This window comes from Rhyacophila brunnea, unplaced genomic scaffold, assembly GCF_057557595.1.
Source record: "Rhyacophila brunnea isolate RB1 unplaced genomic scaffold, BYU_Rbru_1.0 scaffold_95, whole genome shotgun sequence".
In the NCBI taxonomy this organism is placed as follows: domain Eukaryota; kingdom Metazoa; phylum Arthropoda; class Insecta; order Trichoptera; family Rhyacophilidae; genus Rhyacophila; species Rhyacophila brunnea.
In genome coordinates, this window is record NW_028233367.1 from 126,141 (window position 1) to 135,685 (window position 9,545).

Consider the following 9,545-nt stretch of genomic DNA (forward strand, 5'->3'; position numbering starts at 1 on the left):
TTCCTATAAATATAAAGCTAACTTCCTAAAAAGAAATAAAAGTAAACATATATAAATAATGTAAATTCAATTCAATTTGAACTTCTTTAGTAACATCATATTAAATAGATTAGAATAATACTAAATAGCTATTTTGATTACTATTATATCGTACCATCGTTAGTAAAAAAATATTATTTTACTAGCAAAGCCTTGCGCAAACATCCTTATAATAAACGAATTTTCATATTATTACAACAGTTTAATCCTATACTTATTGTGTTTTTTACGTTTTATCTGTACTATAAAAACATTTATAATTTCCTCATTTATACTGTACAGACTAGTGTTCTATTTTAAATAATATAAACAAATTTATTATAGCTTATTATAGTTAAATTCGCTTGAAAAAAATATGAAACACCTAGATATGCTCTAAATGCTCTGATGACCTAGCAAAAAATAATATTATTACATTTTATGGTAAATTTATTTTTTTTGCAATTTTCTGACCACCTGAATAGAAATATATTAAGATAGGGTTTACAAAACTTATTGTTCTTCTAATGATAATTACTCAAAAAATGCGTTTTAGGGCTTTTTATCTGCATTAATGAATACGGAATGGGAAGGTTTTGTGTGTTTTTACTTTCGCTGCTATTTTATTTTTCGAAAATACGTTTCTGAAACTACACTCTTATATTTTTTTTAGATCTAGAAATATTATTAATATAAAACAACAATTTCACAAAATATATGGCAGTACAGACGTATAAAATATACAATTTTACTCATGCCTTTCTGTTCTAGCATGAATTTTTTATTTAAAGCAAATTTATGTTTATTCGGATGTATTCTATAGCGAAGAAAAATTAGTTTGTATCAAAGTAATGTGACCATATTTAATGTGAATTTAGTATTATAAAGCTTTAGTTTAAACAATAATCATATTAATTAAGGTATTATTAATGGAGGAATGGTGGCATGACTTAAAAATTTTCGCAAAAAGTTCATGTTTACAATCGTTAGACAAACTTCATCAATATTTTATACCATGATTAAATTGCTATATCCATATTTTTACATTTTTTCCCGTAAGAAATAACAATAATTTAGATATTCCCAATACTATGGTTTGATAAATTGCCTTAACTTGATCAATATCGCAATTCATTTTCTTCAATTCTTGTAGAATTTCTAAACACCCCCCCCCCATTCATGTTATTAAGATACTATACATAGCTATAAAATATTTGATCATAAACTTTCTATTTATATGAAAAAAGAACATATATATTTCTCAATTTATTCTAAAGTTATCTCATCGATGCTATTGATATCACTCTATCATTGCTGTACAATAATTATTCTTGTCATAAATGTAATATCAGGAAGAATTTTTTTATGCTGGATATATCATTTATGCTTAACATTTGACAATTAATTTTCCATATTTTTTGCACTGATGGGATTCTTTGTTATTTTAAAAAAATTTCTTGATATTAAACCATAATTTCATTAGTTGCCTGTGTTTCGTGATTTTAATATTATAAATTCAGAAATAAAATAGTTTCTATTTATAATTTTATATTTATGAGTTACGTTTCTTTTTATCTATTGAGACGTAGTCAGCCCATTGGGAGTATCTCATAACTTCTTGATGCATCTTTTAAAATCTTCCCGTATTTTTACTACATGAATTGCTTTATATTATAAATGAATGAAGTCAACTGTCTTGCAAAGTGTGTGAGCTTGTATTGAGGCTTCTACTTCGTCCTGTGATTTTAACACGTTAAGATATTTCTTATGTAATTTTGTAACTAGTTCATCCCAAGTCATAAAATATAGGATTATTATTTTTTATTATTTGTAAATCAAACCAAGTTTATTTGCTATGATGGCATACTTCCTAAATTTTTGATTCCTAACTTCTGTTAAGTTGTCAAGGCTACTTATACCCATTAAAAAAAACGTAATAATATTTAATATTTTTCAGTTAAAAATTATCATGTCTATTTTTTTGCGATTGTCATACCTGTTTTACTCTGATATAAACCTTTATTTCAGCATTTTCGTTTTCGCTGATTTCTTATACCAGGGTAATTCTGATCTTTTAGTCATCTCATAGGTGCATCGTCTTTATAGGATAAATACAGCCAACTTACGATTTCATTATACCCGTGTATGTAATCATGTACTATTTTTTTGCATCCAGTTGCAAGCTTATGAATTGTTTTCATGGCTTTGTTTCAATATGGGTATTTTAATCTCTACCGAAAAACATTTCTGTCTTAGTTAAAACAAAATTTTACTTGTTACTGTTTTTTATGTTACCGTCTTTTAATGATCTTTATTATCTTAACTTATAAACCATATAATATTCTTGGCTTCAAAAAGTTTTTGGTGTAATGGTATTTCGATTGTTTTAAACAATAAACTTTCTTGCTGCTTTTTCTCCTGTAACTTTGTATCGGTGATCTCATGCTAATATTTATTTTTAAGATATTCTATAAATAGAGAGAGATGTTTATTGTTATCTTTTTATGCTTCTAATATTGCAGCCCTCATCATTAACTGTTTTTACTGTTTTCAAGACCATTTTACAGCTGTTGATCGTCTTTTCGGCTTTGGATTTATATAAAATAGTTCACGTTCTAGTACATTATTTAAAACATAATCCCTACTTATGTAAGGCTGAGGGTTCGAAGAAAATATCTTTAAAACATCCCTTACATTATCATTAAGAGCAGTCTGTTATTCATGTTCGTATTCAAATACGCTTTTATCGTAATATATTTGTGACTTTGCATGTTCATAAATGGCCTTTAATTGATTACCAGCAATCAGTTTAGTCTTACAATAATAAATTAAGTGATTTATTATCGTTCTGCTTTTAAAATATTAGTTTCTCAAGCTTAAGCTCTAATTTGCTATCCTAATTACTCCAAGATATTTATAGGCTGCTGGGCATTGAATTTTTGTGGCTACATCAGCGCATATTTCATGGTTATTGACAGACTTATTTTTGTTTATTTTAAAGCCTACTGCATATTAGAAGGTTATATTTTATCCGTCGTGAGTTTAAGCGTTTCTGGTGTTTTATTGATTAATCAGAGGTCATCTTTTAACAGTAGGTGATTTGTTATATAGGTGTTTTTATGTTTCCTTACACTTACCCATGAAAGCTTTCATTAAATTTTCTGCCTGGTGGATCTATACATAGAACGAATAATAAATATCACAGACAGTCTTTTTATATTATTCCCTTATTTATTCTTTTATGCATTGTTTCTGTCCTATTAAACCGCAAGAATATATCTAGTCCCTTGCGATCTTGCATAGTAAAAGACGGTATGCATGTAGGTGGGTATAAGTTTGTGAAACATACATTCGAGTTGTTATTTTCTATCGAGTACAGTGCCTTTGTACACTAATACAATTGTATATATTTACATGCTCTTTATTTATCGAATATAATAAGAGCTTGTTCTTACGCTCTTTATATGTCCTTTATCTTCATTCCTGATTTTGCGCAATTATTTATTTGCTCACCTCATATTATATGATTTTTTGAACCCTACATGTTAACTTATATAAACTGAACATATATGTGATTGATCTGAATTCATTTCCTAAATTGACATCTTCTTTTGGTATAAAATATGTTTGCCAAAGTAAAACAATTCTTAATGATTATTTTATAATATTTATTTTCTTTAATCTGATATATGAATTTATGAAAGATAATCATCTTTTTAATGTGGAAATTAAAGAATACATCTGGTCCAGCTGCTTTAGATTTCAACAGTCTTTTTTAGATGCTATCAAATTCAAACACTGTTATATAGCAAATGTTTCCTGTTATTGAGTCGGTAAGAATGGGTATAAGTAAATGTTAAAAAATTTTAGGTTGTGATTTTCCCTGCTTTTTCTTACATTTTCATAATAGAATTCTTTCTTTGTTTATTTGACTCTTCGATTGTAAAATTCTTGTTTACATTAACCCTAATTAAAAAAGCTATTCTATTAAGCATAAAGTGTTATTTTCAGTTGTAAAATCACACGTTTTTTTTTTACTGCTCTATCTTTTCTTAAATATTCTGATATTTTCTCTATAGTCATTCTACATTTTTTTAAGATGATAATCTATGTCTATGATCATGTTTATTTATCGAATTGTTTTTCTTTATTTTTTTGACTTCATCTTACTCAACTTCACAGCGTTTATTTTTTTATAATTATATTTTATCATAATTTTTTCGAAAAGCTCAATTTATTTCAAAATATATTGGCTGCTTATTAAGGTTTCGTTGTGAGGCGTTTTTAGGTCTGTTTTGCGGTTTCTAGCGAAGCTGTAAATCAATCATATCTTAAGAATTTAGGGTATATTCAATTGTCCCATTTATCTTATATATAGTTTGGAGAATATTAAAGTCAACTTTGTAGTATGTAAATTTTCTTGTATTTTCAAACGTAACATTTTTTGCCTTGATAAAGCATTCTTATATTCCATTTACTTCATTCTTTATAATTCGACTCTTCAATACTCTTTCATTCCAAAATGATATGGCATACTTTATTTTATTCTTAAATGTTTTTGGCAAAAAATTAATTGACAACCGATTACATATATTTTATTCTATTTATTCTCACATCGCACTTCTTTTTAGTTCCTGTTAGACAAACTAGCTTGGAATTTTCCGTTAAATTTTTTTGGCGCTTTAACCAATCCGCAGCTCGGTATAGATGGAAGCGTATATGTATTGCCGCATGGGTATCTTTTTGTTATTCATCCAAAAAAGATTCCGCTGATTTAAATATCGATTCAAACGTCAGACCTCTTGTTGATTTTTTTGAAAATTAGCGCATGTTACTATTCCACATATTCATTTTCGGTAACAGGCGCAGTAGTACATGATTTGTCTTTGTAGCGCTCTGCTTCTGGTTTTTGTGTTTCACCCATTCGTAGTAAAAAAAATAAAACCAAGTAATTTTATATTTCGCTAAAAGGCATGAAAAAGAATCTCGAATTTATCGAGAGGCAAAGGAATGATTCATCTTATGCTTATAAATAGAAAAATAATGTAATTTATTAGGTGAAAAATATTATGTACGCTTTTTTTTGAATGTATAGAGAAATATATATTTTTGTAAATATACACATTATGCATGATTTTTGCTGCTCTTAAACCATAAAAGATATATTAAAACAAATAACTTTAAAAACGAAATTCAAAATAGAAAATAAAACAAGAAATATTTATTTAATAGCTGCTTTAAATCGCATACTCAAAAAATTTCTCTAAAATTTGTATAAAATCAAACTTAATTTTCGAAAAAAAAAATTATGGATTTTTTTATATAATAAAGAAACATGATGAACAGAGAAAGTTCAATTAAGGATTAAGAGCTGTGAAGATTATATATATAGAAATATATACTCTATTGAATTTTGTAATTTAAGTGATAATGTTGTAATTTTAGAATATATTTGTAAATATCTAAACATTTCATGCAAAAAATATTCAAGTAAGATTGCATTTCAATAATTTTTTACCTGATATATCTAAAATTTACATAAATGCGCATAAAAATTATATTATAAATAAATGAGATTATAAAAAAGATACAAAAAAACTTAATAGAAAAGAATTTTATTTTTATTTTTATTAAATCAATTGTTAAACTAAAAATCGTATTATCTGTTCTTTAACTTTCTAAAATTTATTTCATATTTTTTTTTATTTAAATATAAAAAATAAATGATTGATCATTTCATATACAGATATGTATTATTTTAAAATTTTAAATCTACTAATGTTGCGCGTTATAATGGTTATAAAGCTATGCTTTTGAATTTATATATTTAATCGCATTTTCTGAACTATATTTATAAAAATAAAAATTTTTTTTTTCATTCTTAAATAATTTTGCGGCTAAAAAGTAAAATCACATATATATGTATATTATTATTCGACTTTTTTTTTAAGATTTACGGCCTTTAGTTGTTTCTTCTTTTTAGTTTAGTTCGAGCGAAACATTGATAGATTTTACGGCACAGAGGTATTTTTTAGGCTATTCTTCTGATGTTCAAGTCTTTTAGATATCGGACCCTCTTTCATGTCCTATTAATTCAAGTTTTTTATAATCATTGTAATTATAAATAAATAATTGTAGAAAACACATGATTCGCAAAAAACTTGTCCATAGAATAGAAGCGAGCTAATTTTTACTATTATTTTTTATTTTAACTAAATTATATATATATTATCTAAGAACTTTGAACAATTAGATCTTGAAAAGAGGCATCGCAGATTATATAATATAAGAAGATATATAGAAATGTATGTACATGAATCACAAACAATTTATTAGTTACGTTATGCTCGAAGACAAATTCAAAAATAACTTTGTATCATTAATAAAAATAATAATTTTATATAAAAGGATAAAGACATTATTTTATTGATATATTATATAAAATAAATATTAAATACTTATAAAAACAAGACTTATTTATTAAATTCACAAATTTTTTCATTGCATGCATTTCAAGGAACTTTAATTATCCAATGTTCTTATGCATCTGCTTTAACAACATTATGGATTGAACAAAGGTATCACATAAAAATGGAAATTATTTGGTAAATATGGTCTAGAATTACACTGATATTATATGAATAATATTGTTTTGATCTTTATACTTTTGATTGTAATATATTTTACGTTTACACGTAAATATTTGATACTAGTTTTTATATATAGAACTCGTGTATATAAAAAAACAAAAAAAAGTGCTAATAACCATAGATATTTTATTTATTTTTATTACTATATCTTTTTTTACCGTTATTTCAATGGCTTACTTCGCATCTAATAATGATATGCTGACATTTTTTCTTCCATTATCGCTTTAAATGTGCTATGGCTACCTTTAAACATTAACAGGACCAAATACATATAAAAACTATTTTTTTTTATAATTACAACTTCATATCAGAAAAAAACCTTTAACTTTGAAGGCGCAGATCATGGCCTAATCTTATTGAAAAACATTTATATTAGTTCATAGGCGACAGATATCGAATAAGTTATTTATAAAATAATTCGAGAGTAATTTTTGCTTCATTATACAATCAAACGTTTAAATTCATCCATTTAATTTTATAAATGACTATTTATATTTTAAAACCAATTTAAAAATATTATATCATACAAATAAAAAGAAGCTTTTTTTCTGGTGAATGTGTAGTATATTTACATAAGATTTGTTGAACATTCATCTCACAACATAGATGAGGTCAAAAAGTAATATAAACATACAAATAAAATTTCAGTATAAATAAAAAATTTTAAAAAATCATAATAATACCAAAATTAATACAATTAAAAACAAAAATTTTATTTTACACATTATAAACGGTATGTTACATGAAATTTTACTAACTCAGATATATAAATGTATAATATTGACTATAAAAAATGTTTTTTCGCTCAAAGGCGATAAAATACGTGTAATGCAATTTTGCAAAATCCAAATACTTTTAATATTCTTATTCAGATACGGTATTTATTAAATGACCCAAAAGATATAAAATCTTAGAATCGATGTCTGGATTATTAAAAACTTTACTTCCAAATCCGATAAATAAAAATCAGCGTACTGTATGTTATATTCTATAGCTGATTTGATTCAAGAACATACTTTAAGTGAGTTACATGATATATATACATGCATCAAATTATGTTATCACATAGAATTCTTGTTGATGTTCTTCTAGGATTAAAATATGGTGTATGTGCAAGTAAATATCTTTTTAGTATTTATTCATATGAGACTTGCGTGTGAAAGTCTTGAATTTTTATATCTTACTCGCAAGCATATTTAATAAAGTTGAAATACTGAAAAATAACGATGTGTCTCTATAAAATTCAGGTTAATTGATTATAATACAAGAAGAATAAATACTAAACTCAAAAAGAACCACCCCATTATTAACTATAAAGCTTGAATGCACAAAAAAACATATTTATAAACCATCAGTCTGTATTTCGTATCATTTGCATTTTTTCTACATGCTACAGCCCAAAAAGTTTGAATATCTGCTTTTTGTAATATTTTATATATTTAAAAACCTAAAAAAACAATTTTTATATGATTTCATTTTTCCTAGGCATAACCAACAAAATATTGGCATGTAAATATATTTTTATCTTAAAAACTGAGACACCATTTATATTAAATCAAAACCTAACGCAGTAAAATGATTTTTCGGGGTGATAAACCTGTTTTAAATTTTTAATTAAAATAATTTTACGATTTTGATAGTATATACTGTATTAAAAACAAACTGGCATGAAAATATTTTTTCACCGGTAAATTACTTGGGTCTCACAAAAAGGATAAGAAATAATGAAAATTTAATAAAATGTATAAAAAATACCAAGACAAGTACTTTTCTGTCGAATAATAACATGACGCTGTTAATAATGCATATGGAACTTTGTAAGGCTAGACCATCTGACAAAAATAAGATGCTTTCTTGAAGATTTAATAGTCGAAAATTATCATTTTTTCCCTTTTAATTCCATAAATTGTAATTTTCTATTTTTTTACAAAAATTTAAGCACATCGAGCACGTAACTAACATAAAATCAATCGTTTTAATACGTAAATCTATATTTTATCATAAATTATTACATATACCAATGTTTATGAGTTTGTTCTGTGTTTTAAAAGTCTCTAAAATTCATGGTGCATATTAAAAACATTATTCTTATTGATTGAATATTTAAAAATGATGTTTAGATAAATAATTGTTATTTTTTTGATTTAATTTTTGTGTTTCAAAACACATTGGCTATACAGACGTTCTTGAAATCAAATCGGATGATTCAAGAAAAATAATTCGACATATCCGAGTCTTTCTATGTTCAAGAAATTTACAATTGTAAGGTTTAAAATTATCTCACTATATAATCTTTTTTACATAGTACTAAGATATTTTACAGAAGAAAACCTAAAAAAAATTCAATCTGTATAATTTTGTAATATATTTTATGTAATTAAAGCCTTTTATGCAATAGAAACACTTTCTAATTATTTTATGTCTTATATAAAAATAATTTTCCTAAAATAGGCTTTAAAATAAACTCGATATTTAAATAAAGTATCAAAAAAATAAGATTGGTCGAATAAAAATATAAATTAAATAATTTGCTTTTACGAAATAAAATACAAAATTACACTTATATTAACATTTTGAAACAAATTTTGATTAAAATCGCCAGAAGAAGATTAAAATTTGATCATATTATCTGACATTTATATGAATATAATTTATTTGTAAAGAATATATTAAAAATATATATTTGTAGATTTTATAGATAAAAATATCACAATAGATCTTTATAAAATTTTGAAGATTCTAAAACTTAAGATTAAATACAAAAAAATAAGTTCGACTATATATCACAAATTTAAATTTGAATTTTTATATAAATTTCAGTCATAAATTCAATTGATGATTTTTTTTTACTTTTATAAGCAACAATTATGTAATAAT